This window comes from Cimex lectularius, unplaced genomic scaffold (genome assembly GCF_000648675.2).
Source record: "Cimex lectularius strain Harlan isolate CLEC.00 unplaced genomic scaffold, Clec_2.1 scaffold20, whole genome shotgun sequence".
In the NCBI taxonomy this organism is placed as follows: Eukaryota; Metazoa; Arthropoda; class Insecta; order Hemiptera; family Cimicidae; genus Cimex; species Cimex lectularius.
Window position 1 is genome coordinate 187,098 of NW_019392641.1, and position 17,131 is coordinate 204,228.

General features: G+C 35.7%; 1 protein-coding gene and 1 non-coding gene across 6 annotated transcripts in view; one reads left to right on the forward strand and one right to left on the reverse strand.

Moving 5' to 3' along the window:
- LOC106669929 (zinc finger protein 1-like) overlaps nucleotides 1–17,131 on the reverse strand; it is a 565,181-nt gene that overhangs the window by 181,373 nt on the left and 366,677 nt on the right. The window lies entirely within an intron of this gene.
- Trnas-acu lies at nucleotides 12,030–12,102 on the forward strand. The gene has a single exon. It is a non-coding gene; the product is annotated as a tRNA-Ser (tRNA).

Consider the following 17,131-nt stretch of genomic DNA (forward strand, 5'->3'; position numbering starts at 1 on the left):
TATGTAAAGTTCCCCATACAGTATAAATTTATTGCTCAGGAGAAAAAATCATCGTAACTTTTGGAAATGGCGATATCGGTGATTTCCATTTAATTTATGGCGAATCATGTCCATATAATAATACAAGCCATAATTATAACCGAAAAATTACGTGTTTTCTGTTAAAAAGCATCTATAGTGTAAAACATGAGAACCTATTTAGCCCCAAAATAGGTTAAGTTAAAAAAAATAAATTTGAAAAATCTTAAATGGAAAAACAAGATACGTTGTGAATCGAATTTTGAATTATTATTAGTACCACAGACGTAAAATAAATATAAAAAAATTAATAAAACCGTATTGAATTTAGAACAGCAATTAATAACAACAAACTGTTAGTTCAACAAATCTGCGAGCACGACCAATAAGTGACCCAAAGCCAGTACAGCATGAAGCCACAAGTGTTACAAATTTGTACCTGGTCCGTCCATTCTCGCTGTGTCAGACAGCATAGGGCATCAAATATGCAAAATCATCAATTTTATATGCAACCTAGTAATGTTATATTGTAAGATTCTTCATTGGTGTCTGCGGGACGATGTACCAGCAGTTTGGTCTGACCATCCTCACTGGTTTGGTATTTCAGATGTAGCTTTTAGCCACCTTCAAACAATAAACTAGCTTTGAAGATCGCATTGAAAGACCAAACTAGAGAGGGTGGGAAAACGGAAACTACAGATCCTGTTTTTTCCCCTGGACCATCAAAATCGTATTTTCGTGATGGAAATGTAATTTGCATCATATGCGTTCTGAGGATCTGTTTTCTTTGACAAGAAGATAATGGGTTTTGCAGGATTTGTTCAAAATGAAATTGCGTTCAATTGAAATAAGCCATCGCCACCGAGTTCAGATTCAATTCACTCGCTGATTCGAGTTAATATGCGTGAGCCTAGGAGCAGTAAAGCAAAGCATAAAACGAACCGTAAAAGGACGGCATAAAAGATAAATTGTGTTCAATGGAATGCTCTTTGGCAATATCTTTTAACGGGAGCTTTCTTATGTGAGATTCACGGAATTAATTCGGCATTACGTGATGTAAGACGCGAGATTGTAGTCCGCCGGTGTTTCGGCTTGATTACTATTCGGAATTAGCCCGGGAGCAATTGTGTCTTGGGGCGAGGCGGATGGGGTAACTGTTATGTTTCGAGCATAATCCGTGATGAAAGGAGGTGGAGAGGGCCTGACGACTGTAATCTGATGAAGCTTTGATGACGTCCTCTGTCATACTCATGAACTGCTCGTTCCCGCCGACGACTGTATAAACGCCAACCCCATCCCTCCATACCGTGAGAACTGCGAACTCTTTTTCTCTCGAGATAATTAAAAAAACTGTTTAAAGCTTTATGGAGTATCAGATGAAAGTAAAATAACAATCTAGCCCAAGTCCAGCCTCATAAAAAAGTAAACCTAGACTTCTAGAAGAACCTACCTAGACCACCAATTAACTAAGGGCACACACAATACACAACGTGCAAATGCAAAGTAATTAAATAATTATTAGAAAACCGATCAAAACCAGCAATATAAACTTATGGACTACAAATTTATGAGAAGTCAAAGGGCTCCAAACCTGCCAATGTAAGTTTCTTCTTTCTATGTAAGAAAGCTAACGTAAGACTATGTTCTCAATCTTAAAAATCTCGATATGTTTAGTTTCAATAAATTCTTGTAATGCTTATACATACTTTCACAAAAACATTCCAATAAAAAAAGGAAATATGGACGATTCGAGGTTGTTAAAACTACTAAAAACTAAAAAACCAGACAACATCTCACGATCTCCGAATAATAAATAACTAACGGTCATTAAACACCACACAACCTTTCGAAACACTATTTTTACATGAGGTATCCACGAAAAAGTAAGTCTGCAGAAAGCTGGCCTACATTTCTAGCAAGAATGATTCTGATGAAAAGGAAGATCAATCAGAACGTTCAAAAATTTGCAAAGTCAACAAAATTTCACAATCTGATCCTATATCACTTTATGTTACGTCAGTACGTCTGTCGGTCTCTCTCTCTCTCTCTCTCTCTCTCTCTCTCGGTCAACAGGAAACAATCTGACCTACACTGGCAGCATGAAAATCTGATGATCAGCTAAGATCAATCAGCATGTTCAAAAAATTGCAACATCAACAAAAATTAACAATCTCTCTCTACCTTATTTCTCTCTCACACACTCACTCTCTCTCCATTTCTCTCTTTCTCTCTCAATCACTGTAAGGACTACATAAAACTATCCGACCTACACTACTAGCAAAATAGTTCTGATCATCAATCAGTATGTTTAAAAAATTGCAACATCAACAAAAATTCACAATCTGACTCTGACTCTCTCTCTCTCTCTTCTCTTTTTATCTTGGTCAACAGGAAACAATCAGACCTACACTAGCAGCCAGATAATCTGATGATCAGACAAGAACAATCAGCATGTTCAAAAAATTGCAACATCAACAAAAATTAACAATCTCTCTCTCTCTCTCTCTCTCTCTCTCTCTCTCTCTACTTTATTTCTCTCTATCAAGGTCTGCAGGAAACAATCTGATCTACACTAGCAGCATGAGAATCTGACGATCAGCGAAGATCAATCAGAATGTTTAAAAAATTGCAACATCAACAGAAATTATCAATCTCTCTCTCTACCTTATTTCTCTCTCTCAATCACTCTAAGGATTACATAAAACTATCTGTCCTACCCTACTAGCGAGATAGTTCTGATGATCAATCAGCATGTTCAAAAATTTGTAACATCAAAAAGAAACACTACTCTCTGTCTATCTATCTAACACTCACCACTGAATTACTTACTACCTTCCCACACCTGTAAGACTGTAACGCCTGTAAATAAATATCTTTCGCTCGTGCATTACGTATGTCATCCTTTTTCTCCCTTTGGTGGAACAGGTTTTCTTTACAACTTGCGCTTTTCTCTTCTGTATAATCTTTGTCTCACATTGTTTATAATATACTTTTTACCTTATTTTACATTGTTATTGATCTGATTGTTCCCTGGGGAAACGAAGACAAATCTTCTGTTCGAAAGACCGATTCAAGATTAATTTCCTTATAAATAAATTTAGCCCGGGCATCAATTCCGGAAAGTAGATTATTTCCAGATTGAACTCGGGCGGCGCTTTTTGTTTTTTCTCCTCCTTAGGTTTCCTCCTCCTTCGTGACTGACCGGCAGCTCGTAAAGCAATTTGTCAGATGTTGACCCCGATCACCCTTCTCTTCTATTCCAATATTCTAATGTACCTCGGGGAGGAAAGTGAAAAATCACCTTTCCCCTTAATATACTCTTCGTCCGGCTAGCAATTAGAATTTATCATTCTTACTTCAACGGACAAATGGAAGAGGAAACCGCTACCATTTACGACCTCCTTGTTATACACGGCTTAGGCCAGGGCTAAAATGAATGTGGAAGTAAATACTCGGTGCCACCTCGTTACTCAGACTCGAACAGTTTTTTTTTCTTTTAGTTTGTATTTGAAGTAATGGCTTAAAAACACTGTTATATCCCAAAATATTCACAGTGAAGCTGCCTGGATAAAGAAAATTTTGGTTTTTCTGCCATAATAGGTTGTGTATATTTTATATCTATGTGATATCTGTTTAGCCAGGCTGCAGGTTGTGCAAAACAAGTTTCTCAGGCTTTTGACACCTCGCCCCGATAAAGTACGCATATCGGAACTGCACAATGCGACAGACATGTTGATAGTGCTTGACTGCATCAGAGATGCAACCATTAAATGTTTTAAGCAATGCGACGCTAGTCCCAATACAATCTGCTGCCAAATAAGCAACTATTGCTTGGAGGACAGGCACATGCACAATAATCTAATATATGCATTTTTCAATCGAAAATAATGTAATTAAGAAAAAAATACACGATATCCTAACTTGGTCCTCTCACTCTCACTCTCACTCTCTCTCTCTCTCTTTCTCCCTCTCTCNATCCCCCTACATCACATGGTAGAAAGGACAGCACAGAAAACCATAATCAACTTCATTAGAAAAACGTCCAACAGGAATAAAACTGAAATGGAGAGACAGAAACAAACTGTGGAAAAACCATCCATCACTCATGGCTCCAAGAAATGACATGAACAGAGGTTTGAATTTAACCAAAAATTCCGAATACATCTGAACACCAAAAAGGAATGGGAAAGAAAGAGAAATAACTCCCTCAAAAATGGCACCATCCTTTGGTACATAGATGGATCTAGAACACAAGAAGGTACGGGGGCAGGAGTATTTGGACCCGGAACCAAATACTCAGAACCCATGGGAAAACACACCAGTATCTTCCAAGCTGAGATTCACGCAATTGAAAGATGTATCCAATTCCAATAGAGGATACAAAAACAAGAATATAGCTATCATGTCAGATAGCCCAAACCTTTCTTAAATGTTCATGTTTGTATATATATATATATATAAATAATCTTTTAACTAGTTACATCAGTGACTACACAATTAATAGACTAACTCACATTTTTACAATGTAAAAACTACGCAATATTATAATTTTTCATTAAATATAGCACTTCGTTTTTTTGTATTAAGAAAGGATCATTATTCAAAATTTCAAACACTACAAAGTAGGCAAAAAATTTATCATTTCAAAAATTTTAAATTGTAGTTAAGATATTTTAAAGCCAAGATTTAATTTGGATGTTCGTTTTTTTTCATGCTGCAGTTTATTCTGTATTACGTTTGTGTATTTCTGGTTTTCATTATGTTTTTGTAACGATATATTCCGTTTATTTCTCTGTCTAGTACAAGCTTTCCTTTTGGACAACAGGCAGGGATGTAGCAAAATATTATTTTTTGTTGTAAATTTATATGTAATGTACATTCTTCCAAATAAAATTATTTATTACTATTGTTCTATTATTTTGGTTTATGTTTAATAGGAGACTGTCATTTTTTTCTTTTAGAATGTTTCATTTTATAATTTTAGTAGATAATTAAAAAACCAGGTGAGGTCAGAGTTTATTCACAATTTATGTACTATTTTTCGAGTTAAAACTTATGTATACACATTTCAGTAGGGAAAAAATATTTGTAAACGAATTAAGTCATAAATCGCTTAGAACTTTAAGAAGTTATTTTCCTTCGACTTTAAAATTAAGCAGTCTTCAAAGGGATTTTCAGTCTTTGTGGTGGTTTACTCGCCGTGACTCGGATCTAAAGCACCTCTGGGAGAGTTATGAGCCTAGTTAAGATTTGAGGCGCCGTGGACTATTTAGTTCCTTGACACGGTACTAAACCCGGAGAACACTGCTCCTATTCATGTTAAACCGAGGAGTCACAAGCAGCTCAGCACACTGCTACCGTTGTAAACCACCTCAGGATGAATGACCTTAAATCTGAGACCCCATGTAAAATCCCATAGTCGGTAAAAAAAAAGCATTTAAAAAAATCGGATGTAACAGCAACTGTTTCTTTAATTTTGAACGTTTTACGACTGGAATAAGCCCAGGGAGAAAAATTCTCGGGCGACTTCGTTAAAATCAAGGTGGAGTGACAGGAGATTGACGCTGGAACAGTGATTATTCAAGAGACAGGGGTAATAGTGGTAAACGTCAAAAAGGATCTGCTCCTAGTTAACGGGCCGTCGGTTCCGTCTTTAAAAATAGAGGTCTATTAGTGCCAGAACCAATCATTAATAACTCGGGTGGTTCACACCGTCACAGTAATTAATAACCGTTTGAGAAAGAACGCCAAGAGACCGCACGCGAAGCCGGCCCTCGCCAAATTAGTTGGTTTGTTAAATGGGCCGACTGTTACTTTCAAATATCACCTTTAGTCTTCTCATGATAACAGTTAAAACGAATTTATTTCATAATTTGCTAAATGCCGTTCGGTTCTTTAGCCTAAATTGACACAGAAGAACGTGTATACATTAACCGAAATATTTTGACTTTTTGTAAATTTCGGTTGATTTGGTTTAAATAATAATGAAACTGGCTTGTTCGGCAGTGAACTAAATAGATACTGACGACAAGAATATGTCATCTCTGAATCATAAGAATGAAGTTAGCTACTATTTCTTATAAGTTTTAAAATTAAGAAAATTAGTCATTTTAACACTTTTGATGAAGTATTACGAATGTACAAAATGATTCATTTTCACAAAAATTTCTATTATTTTGTAGAGGTTCTAATGGTAAAATAGGTATATTTTATTGAGAAAGGAACATTTCGGGAGAAAGAAAGAAAGAGAAAGAGAAAGAGAGAGAGAGAGAGAGAGAGAGAGAGAGAGAGAGAGAGAGAGACTCTGTAAGAAAATTCGGTCTTTCGAACAAAATTTCGCCTTCTTTTCCCCAGGGTACATCCAGAAAAAGTAAGAAAGAAAAATACACAATGTAACAAAGTTAGTACACAAAACAACAGACAAATCTCTGAGGGACAGGTATATAAAGGGGAGGGTGGATAGATAGATAGAAATATAGATAGATAGAGAAAGAGAAAGAGAGCGAGAGAGCGAGAGAGAGAGTGAGAGAGAGAGGGAGGGAGTGAGTGAGTGAGTGAGTGAGAGGAAGAGGGGAGAAAAGACCACAAATAGAAAAGACTGTGTATAAGGTTATAAATTCCATATTGCCAAAAAAAAAGGTTATAAATGTAAGAGAAAATGAGGAATTAAAAAGAATTGAAGTGAAGAAGTTTAATACAGTTAGTTTGATACAGTTAAGTTAAACTGCGAAGGAAGCAAAGAATAAGTAAATAGATAATTATTTGTAAATTATACAGATCAACGCAGAATAAGTGATAATACATGTAAGCAGAGGCATATATACCAAACTTATAACGAAGTTGATAAGCAGGTTGACTAAACGATGTGAACCGGACGACACCTTGGGTACCAAAGGAATTTTGGGGAAAGGAAAGGCACACCCACCGGCCAGGGGAATATCTGCAAAGCCATATAGCCTGAAACTACTACAATTAGGATAACACAAACAAATGTAGAATCTTCGAACACAGTATGGCTCCAAAAACAAAATAAAAGAAGTGGATAAACTCAAGAGGTGCTAGACATCGTAAACTTCTGCTAAAACACCAAGCACCAAACTGGCAAACCCAATGCTACAGTTAAAAATTGCTAAAGTTAGAAGTGGTGATGGTGATGAAGATTGCGGAGTTTGGCTCCTCAAGCACTGCAGGGTTCATGCTTATTTTACCTTCGTAGTACCCTAGTTCATTTCAATAAACTCAATCCTTCTCATAAGAAATATTAGGTCACTGACTGTCGCTGCTACAATTTCATTCCATAGGTATGCTATGATACGGTGGCTATTTCGTCCTCCTCATTACATAATCTGCAAACATTATCAGATATGTAGATGTATTCTCAGATGCCAGTGACCAGTTAAGCGACTGCTCTGAATCTGGCGCTCTCCAACTGCAGTAAACCTGGAAGGGTGATAGGTGACAAGTGATTTACTTGTTACTGGCATCTGAGAAAGCACAACATGGGAATATTCAATGAAGACCCAATATGGAAGTTTTGTATAAGGATGAAGAAAGCAACCCATAACATTTTTGACAGTCGATGACGTACCACTCTCACCTCTTCAAATGCGAAGCAACGGAACAATGAAGACAACCTGGAATACAAAGAAAACCCAGGGAAGATTTGCAGCAAATAGGTACTAGGAAAGTATAAGCCTAGTTCTTAGTACCAGATTCATCATCATCATCCGATATAATGAATGAGTTTGGAAGCAAGGTTAAAAACAAGAAGTTAAAGAAAGAGAATGGGAGATAAAGTAACAATTGTCAAAAATTGATCCATTAGTGGAAAGAACGCAGCTCGAAGATTAGTGAACGCCTGTGTTAAACCAGAAACAAGAGTACCAACAGTGAAATGAACGTTTGCTAAACGGATGTCACGAAAGGTTTATTTTCGACTTGCCGATATCCCATCACATCAGCATATTTGCCGTTGTGTAATGGAACTCGAATAGTATGATTACGTTTAAGGCGAAACGAGTGTCGTCACTGGCGAAGGGGCGTCGGTAGGTGATTAAGAAAGAAGTGGTTGTATATTAAGGACTAGCAGGAGGTCTAGAGAGTATCAGAGGTGGTCGCTCCCCGAGCTCACCCTTTCTGATTTGCATGTTACACCACCAAGAACGCTTTTTACGCCGAGACATTACCTCGCCCCTCTATAGAGCCGGAGGCATTTTTGGGATCATCCACCCCCGGCTCCTCGTGAAAGACCACTTGAGGCCATTCACCGTGAATTTGTCACTGGAGTAGATTTTTCCACCCTTCTTAAGTGATACCTCTGCCTTAATGAACTCCGCTCCCCGGCTCGGCCGTGCAGCCGCTTCCGAATCCGGGACTGTCGTTTCCCAGCCAGGGATTTTCACGGGGGAAGATTAATACGGTCACTTCCGCCTCTTTCCATCCCTCCCGAGGGGGGTTTGTTAAGAGCTTCCACCCCCTCGGCAAAAGCATGTCATTAATCAAATCGACAAAATATCTCTTTCTACCAATAAAATCTTGCAAAACGCTTTTTTATTTCAATTTCATAAAAATTCCCCATATTTGAAAAAAAAAAATTGCGTACAAGGCAATCTGAATAATAATATTTACTGTAACTACCAATGCAGATTATTGAGTAGAATATGTTTTCTATTATAAATTCTTACAGTTAAAATAACAACAAAACTAAAAACACAAACATGTGTCTGTGGACCTGTGGAGGGTCGTGCTTTAAGCTGGTAAAAACATAAAACAAACATAAATCTAACAAATTATACGTGCTCTCTCATTGTCTCTTTCTGTTTTTCTCTCTCTCTCTCTTTCTCTCTCTAGATAGAGACTCTCTTTCTCTTTAGATGTAAGAGTGGTCTTCGAGACCAAATCTTGAGGGATTATGTAAATAAAGTGATATCAATCAATCAATCAAACTGTCTCTCCTTTAGTCTAAGATCACTAACTTTGCGTGATGAAGTAAAACTATCAATCAATCCCTCCCTTTCTCTCATTCTCACCCACTCCCTCTCAATCTCTCTCTCTCTCTCCCTTCTCTTTCTATTATTTCTCATTCACTCCGTTTCTTTCTCCCTAAATTTCTTCTCTACTCTTCTCTGCTTTTTTCGCTTCTTTTGCACTCGTTCCATTTCAATTCTTCTCTCTCTCTCTCTCTCTCTCTCTCTCTCTCTCTCTCTCTCTCTCTCTCTCTCTCTCTCTCTCTCTATCCTACAGTCTTAGAGACTTAACTTTGCTTGATTAAATAAAAGTATTAATCAATCTCACCCTCTCTTTCTCACCCTTTCGCTCCCTCTTTTTCTTTCTATTCTCTCTCATTCAGTCCATCTCTTTCTTTCTAAATTTCTTCGCTACTCTTCTCTGCTTTCTTTCCATTTCAATTGAACCTTTTTTCTCTCTCATTCACTCTCTCCCTCCACTATCTATCTATTTCTATTATACTTTTACCTCACTACCACGCTTTTTCTCTTCTCTTGCACTCTTCTCCTTTGTTCTCTTTCCACTTTAATTAAATTCCTTCTCTCTCTCTCTCTCTCTCTCCCTATCTTTCCATCTTTTCGTTTATTCTCTCTCTCTTCATTCCCCTCTCTGCTTTTCCTCCCATTAGCGTTTCTATTTCTTTTTTTTATTCTCTTTTTCCCATCACTCTCTCCCTCCTACCATCTCTCCGACTTTATTCCTCTCTTTTTTTCCCTAACCCTCTTTCATTCTCTTCACTAGCTCTCTCCAAGGATTTATAAATTTACACTTTCTTTAATTCAACCTGCAATACGAAAACAAATAATTATCTACGAAGAAAAAATGATGGCAAAATAAAAAGATGTGAATAATTAATAATCCTATTTGTAATTATAAGCGGCTGCAATGTGTCCTGAGATCATGTGAGCACCGCTAATAAACAACTGGGAAAAATATATTTTGTTAGTTGGTCATCAGTGAATTTTTTGATTGTAGAAATTAGATGTAATAATAAACTTTGTTTTTATGTAAGATAAACAATTTTGTATTTTGTCTTTAAAAAAANTATATATATATATTTGAAATGGCTTCTTCGTCTACTCGTCCCAGATATTTTAAATAGGAGGGACAGTATGGATAATAGCTTAATAGGAGAGTTCCATCATTTTCTAATATCCAGCTATTTAACAATTTCAATCACGTGTGAATCTACGCGGGGAGGACGGATTAGAACTAATTTCAACTATTGCCCGGAGCTGGGATTTGTCCGAAGGCATTAATATAATTTTCCAAATGATTTGTGCCCAGTTTGTGATGCCCGAGTCTGTAGGATATATGGACGCTATGGGTCACCATCTGCTTTATTAATAACTAAGGGATTAGATCAACATGTGACCGACCCTTTTGAATAAGCTCTCAAAATCCACAACGGCTAGAAAATTTATTACTGTCTCACTTCTTTCCCATTTCACCTTGTTATTTTTGACTTAAATTTTAATTTTGTTTACTGGCGAGATCATTTCCCCTGATGGTCTGATGACATCGACTACCAGCATCATATTATCTAGTACAAACTTTCTTCCTAAATATGCCTCTGTCATGATAACGGCGTTATTATAGTTACAAATAAACGAGATAATGTTCCTTTTGGACAATCATAATAAGGAATAGAATAACAAGATCGTATACATCGCAGTCGAAATTTAGTAAGGAAGTGGAGTTTTGTTACAAACTTTTTTTATTATTGTATTAATACAGTACTAGACGAGCTACAAGCAATTTTATTGTCTTTACAAATTTTATATTGCAGGATTATAAGAAAGAATAATCAAAGCAATTACACTACTATCACAACACTATTAATTTCCCTAGGAAATCGCGGGTCCATTGGGGTTTAGGCTTTGCGGAGGAAAGTCTAGAAGGGCTCGAGGTGAAAGGTGTGAACTGGGGGGTTGAGGGTAAAGGGTTTTTTGGACACATGATTCGGTTTCGAGGCTAAATCATAGGTGTGTGTGGATAGTAAGGCTGGATTCGAAGTAGGGACCTTGAGCAATGGTTCAGAATACTTAGAACTATGGCCAAGGGGTAGAATAAAAACAAAATTCCAACTTTGGCAAGGTCATCAATCAGGGTCTACATTTTCAAACAAATTAACACTCTTATATTTAGAATCCTTTCGTTGTCTAACGAAAAGTACTGAGAGGAAGGTAAGGAGAGATCGCATAAGATCTTAAAGTTCAATGGCTATCTACATTCTTTGGTTTTAAAGCCAATGAATCAAAATATCTTCCCTCAAAATCTCAAAACATTCCTCCCTCAAGAGAAGATTCCTTTGCAAAAACAGGTATGTCTGAGATTTATAGAAGGATAACAGTTGTACCTGATATTAGCAATATACAAGTGAGGATAATCATAAAACACAATGGATTCGAATTGGTAGAGGAGCTGCGTGTTTAGCCGAAGGTCGTGGGTTCGAATCCCGCTCGTGACGCTGGCTTTTTTATCTCGACCAATACCTTACATAAAGATTAATTATTGAAATCAATTTAATAAGTAAAATGAAGTATATATTCACTAAAGCTCTCCGAGGCCATTTCATTTGTCTCCGAGAATCGAACAAATTACACGACTCAATTTTATCAGCTTCTATTAAATATATAAATACTCAATTAATTATACACAATTTTTTTCGAAATGAAAAATTTGTGTCACAGGCGGGATTCGAACCCACGACTTTCGGCTCAATACGCCGTTGCTCTACCACTTGAGCTACCGTGACTTCGATCGCCCATGGCTCAAACTTCTCATTTCGTCTACCCGATTTTATTATAATTATAAGTAAATCGCGGCTTCATATAGAAACACTTTTTATTAACGATTATACTAGATTAGCGAGACTGTGTACGATTCACAGGTGTGATTCTAGATTAATACTAAATTTTATCAACTTATATTAAATATATAAATACTCAATTAATTATACACTTTTTTTTCATTGTGGCAAGTTTGTGGCATGGGCGATCGAAGTCACGGTAGCTCAAGTGGTAGAGCATCGGCGTACTGAGCCGAAAGTCGTGGGTTCGAATCCCGCCTGTCACACAAATTTTTCATTTCGAAAAAAAATTGTGTATAATTAATTAAGTAAATTACACGACATTTGAAAATTGGCAAAAAGGAGGGAAAATTCGAAAGGTGGGTTGAGGTGGGGAGTTGGTGTCCGAGTGGATCGAAGTCACGATAGCTCAAGTGGTTACAGCAGCGGCGTATTTAGCCGAAGGTCGTGGGTTCGAAACCCGCTCGTGATGCTGGCTTTTTTATTTCAACCAATACCTTACCTAAAGATTAATTAACTGAAAAAAGTTATTTATAGAGTATCCTGTATGGGATGCCCGCCAAATACATTAGCCAGAGCATGCAAAGGCTAAACAACAGAATGTATGGACATAATCATGATTGTAATGATCCATCCAAATTGTTAACCGGGTTGTCACAACACCGCAACACCGGGCACAATTTTGATTTTGAAAACATTGCCATGTTGCATAAAGATTCTTCAGACGTGAGAAGAAAAGTAAAGGAGACTTCGAACTTTAGCATGTAGGAGAACTCTTGTGATGCGCAGAATGATTTTCAAAAATTAGTCTAATTTATTCAGTAGAGATTTCGATCGTGTATAAGTTATCGAGAGCTATCATTCTTGTTTTCCTTGTATGTCACTTTACTATAAATTTAAAAAAAATCCAATATAGTAAGTAGTTACCTGTGCCAAAAATTGCAATTTGTTTGTGTTTATAAAATAACTGTTAATTTTTGCTAATATTTTTGGAAATATAAGCCCTGATGATGAAATGAAACTTCAAGTGGTCGATATCTTCTTTCCAATACTTAGGACTGGAGTGACTGGATTCTTTGGAAGCTTGGTTGGAGTGATCTGTAGATAAGGTGTTAGTTTTGTTTTGAAAGTTTTGAGCTGTGCTGTTTTTTTGAGTAGTTTAATTTTTATATTTAGGTCTAGTTTTTAGAGTCGAGAGTGGAGTTTCAATTTTTGCCGAGGTAAAGCCCCAAATAGCGGACCAAATGCTGATGAATCAGATTCAATATTAAAAGTGAATAACACAAAAGAAACAATTAACAATTAATAAGATCGTGTTGATTCGAAATGTGCATGTTAAAAGTTAACACACAAAAACAGGTACAAAAGCTCAAGTGATAGGAGATTTTTATGATGAAAAAATTCAAAAGAAATGTCGTGTGGGAAAAGACAATCAGGTTTCGTAAATACTATTTTGATCCTTACAAAAATTGAAGCCAATGAAAGCTGGATATTCGAGTAAGTAAGAAAAGGTAAAGACAGTAAGGATTTTAGAAGATAGGGTATGAAAAATCATCCAAAAACACGTATGTTAATTGGTGAAAATCACGATTTTCACTTTTCATGCCCTGCTGGATGTTTAATGACTTTAACATGATGTCAACACAGATACAATGAAGCGATTTTAATAAAACGTCAACTCCTATCATAATAAAAATGAAGATCGCCAAATAAGACGAAATGTTTATAAAGGGTTGCTGAGTAAGTCCCGGCCGGGCGGAAGGGTAATAAAGCTTAATTAGGGAAGGTACAAGCGGAATAATATGTACATCAATCGGGACTTAGTCCGGGCCCCATTAAGATTGAGTAATCCCACCATATTTCAGGATGTGGCCGGGAACGTTAATGAATAATTCAGAATAACACGGCCGAGGATTACGGAAAAAGTTAGAAATGTGTTTATGAAGCTGTTTTTCAAAAGATGAAGTTCAACTGACAAACTGCAACTAAAAGAAAGTCGTTTTTAAAAATGCAATTTAATTCGATAGCAAATATCTCGTTATATATATATATCCAATAAAATACTGCAATATTACATATTTCATCCATTATATTTCGTGGTCCGATTGACCAAATAACTTCTTTCGATTAATTAATCTTTATGTAAGGTATTGGTAGAAATAAAAAAGCTAGTGTCACGAGCGGGTTTCGAACCCGCGACCTTCGGCTAAATACGCCGCTGCTCTACCACTTGAGCTATCATGACTTCTATCCACTGGGACATCAACTTCCCATCTCCACCTACCTTTCGAATTTTCCCTCCTTTTTGCCGAAAGGTAGGTTGAGATGGGAGTTCGTGGGTTCGAATCCCGCTCGTCACACTAACTTTTTCATTTCAACCAATACCTTGCATAAAGATTAATTAAATATTACCTGTTATTTCCAGTATAATTATTTATTTCCACTCCAGTATAAAAAAATTTAATTTTTTTATTCGGTATCAGGTAACACAAAAGAAGATAAAGTAAAACTTATGTTGTCATTTTTAAGGCGAATTTAACAATAATGTATAAACTATTTCAATTTCTGCTGATCAGTGCAATGTGTGCAACAAGAATTTTCAAACAAGACGGGTTATTTTTTATCGCGTTAGGTTTAATACCTTTTTATCTCTTTTCCAACTAAGATAATCCAGGATAATTGTTCATATATATCAATTTTTCACTAATTGTTTACCATAAACCATAAAGATTTACTAGCCCGTCAGATTACTATTAATTTTTAATAAATTTACTCTATTTTAAATTAGTTATTGCTTAAGAATGTTCCTTTATTCCATTATTGTGGAAATAAAGCGTCTAATTTTAGGACACTTTTAATTTATTTGTTTATTTTAAATAATTTTTAAGTTTTTTCTTTAGATTTAAAATTAAATTGACACTTTTTACTGGTTGATAAGTTTTTAAATTCTGATTTAGAATTTACTACCCTAAAATTTATTAATCTATGTTCTAGTTATGCAAAAGCCCTCCAATAACTTTGTTGTTTTTCTCATGGTTGTTACTTATCTGCGTATTCTGTGTGATAGATAAGCGCAAACTATCATTAATATGTAAACAGAAAATGAAGTGATGAGTTGGAACTAAACTAGCACTTTAAAAAAATATTTAGAGTAATAAATATTTAAGAGGCTCTCATTAATATGACCGTTCCAGTCTAAATATTTGGTTTAGCTAAGGACAATTTTTCCACAGTTAAAAGGATACTTTCCCACGATTAGCCATTAGTTACTGTAAACACTAGGAGAAATAAAAGTACCACGTCTTTTTTCCAAGGACCACCCAAATATAAATAGAAGTTATGACGGTAATAAACAGTGTAGAGGGGCATAGGACTGTTTGTTCGAATAGGGGTTTATAAGTGTGACGGGGGTAGAAAAAGCTTGAGTAGTTTTGTGAAGATTGCGAAGAATAAGTTTTGCGGTAATATTGTTAACATGTTGGGTCGGAGCCAGGAAAAAGGGCCTTAGGCTTATCTAGACCGGGTACCTTGCACCACTTTGCCCTTATGACATTACGTTTGTATATGATGCTCTTCCACCCCCTTGATTTAATGTGGCCGTTGTCAAGAGTTAACGATTAGCCCCGACCGGGCCCGTTGAACATAAACTTCGTGGGGCTTCGCTGACAGCAAATTAAGTCATTCGCCTTCTGAAACGACTTATTTAGATTCATGACCGATTTTACTGTTGACCGAAGAATTTTTGAAGACACTTGGGGAGGATTTAAAAACTCCTTTACGACGTCATAATATACTAGATTTTACTAATGACCTAAACTCATACAAAGCCGGCAGAAGAAAACTTTTTTCTAAGACGTTTTTCGAAGAAAACTAGACCAGCGATATCCCAAATTTTGTAAATCGCGTTATCAACAACAATGTAATTTTATAGTGATGATTTTTAATATTTGACCCTCAAACTAGTTTTTTTCTAACTTTTTAATTATTTTATTAGATATGCTTAATTATATAAACACTCAATTAATTATATACATTTTTGTCGAAATGAAAAATTTGTGTCACGGGCGGGATTCGAACCCACGACTTTCGGCTAAATACGCCGCTGCTCTACCACTTCGATCGCCCTTGCAAAAAAACTCCTCATTTCGACTCCCCGTTTAATTCCAATTGTAAGCAAATCGCGGTTTCATATAGAAACACTTTATATCATCGATACTACATCAGCGGAACTGTTTACGTGGTATCTCAAGTGGCGCATAAATAAAGTACGCAGCAGCGTATTTAGCCCGAAAGTCGTGGGTTCGAATCACGCCAATGACACAAATTTTACATTTCGAAAAAATTGTGTATAATTAATTGGGTAGTGTTTTCTTTAAACAGACGATCCTGTATCGACAAACAGACGTCAGATTATGGCTCTACTTGGACTTACGAACGTTATTAGCTTATTTTAGCTTATAAGTAATAAGAATTCAGCAAAATTCTTCGTACTGCCTGTTATCAATGTCCATAAATAGTTGTTAATTTATTTTTAATTTATTAAATATTATATGATATTTTAATTTAATTATTCTCCAGATAGTTTTACTATATACCATCAGTTTCCAAAAATTGAAAACTATTAGTTGAAAAGTCAACTGCTTTTATACGATTTTTATTTTTTGTTTTCTATATAAAAGTTCGTTGTTTTTTTGTTTTGTTTTTTAATTTCTACGATTCAGCATATAGTAACATTTATGACAGATTCTTTTTTATTTTCATTTTGTTGAATACCATCGCCCAAGAAGCTGTTGAATTCTTACACCATACTTTGAAAACATACATGTTTTCAAACCTCAGTTAATTGCATAAAATCAAAATCTACGCCACAAAAACGATTTTGTTTTCAATAAAAATACGGTTGAAAAATCCGTTTTCAATAAATAAATTCCCTTGTGAAATCCTTCCAAGATTTTCAAAAATCGATTAAACATTGACGCAACCTTGATCCATGTGGCTTTATTATAAAAAATCAATTATGAAAAATACTGACGCTCTAAATGAAAATTCACGTTAAAAGTCACCGATTTACATGGAAAATAAATAAAACTATGATTGAAAAAATAAAAATACACGTTGAAAACCATCCAGGTTTTGAGAATAAATCGATGGGAAAAACATCGATGTTTAAAAAATTCGCATTCAATATTTTGTTCTTTTAAATCGGATGATCTTTAATTTATTTTAATTAGAGAAGAATTGGTTTTGCTTTAATTTACACATATAGACGTTTTTGATTAAAATCGATGTTTATTC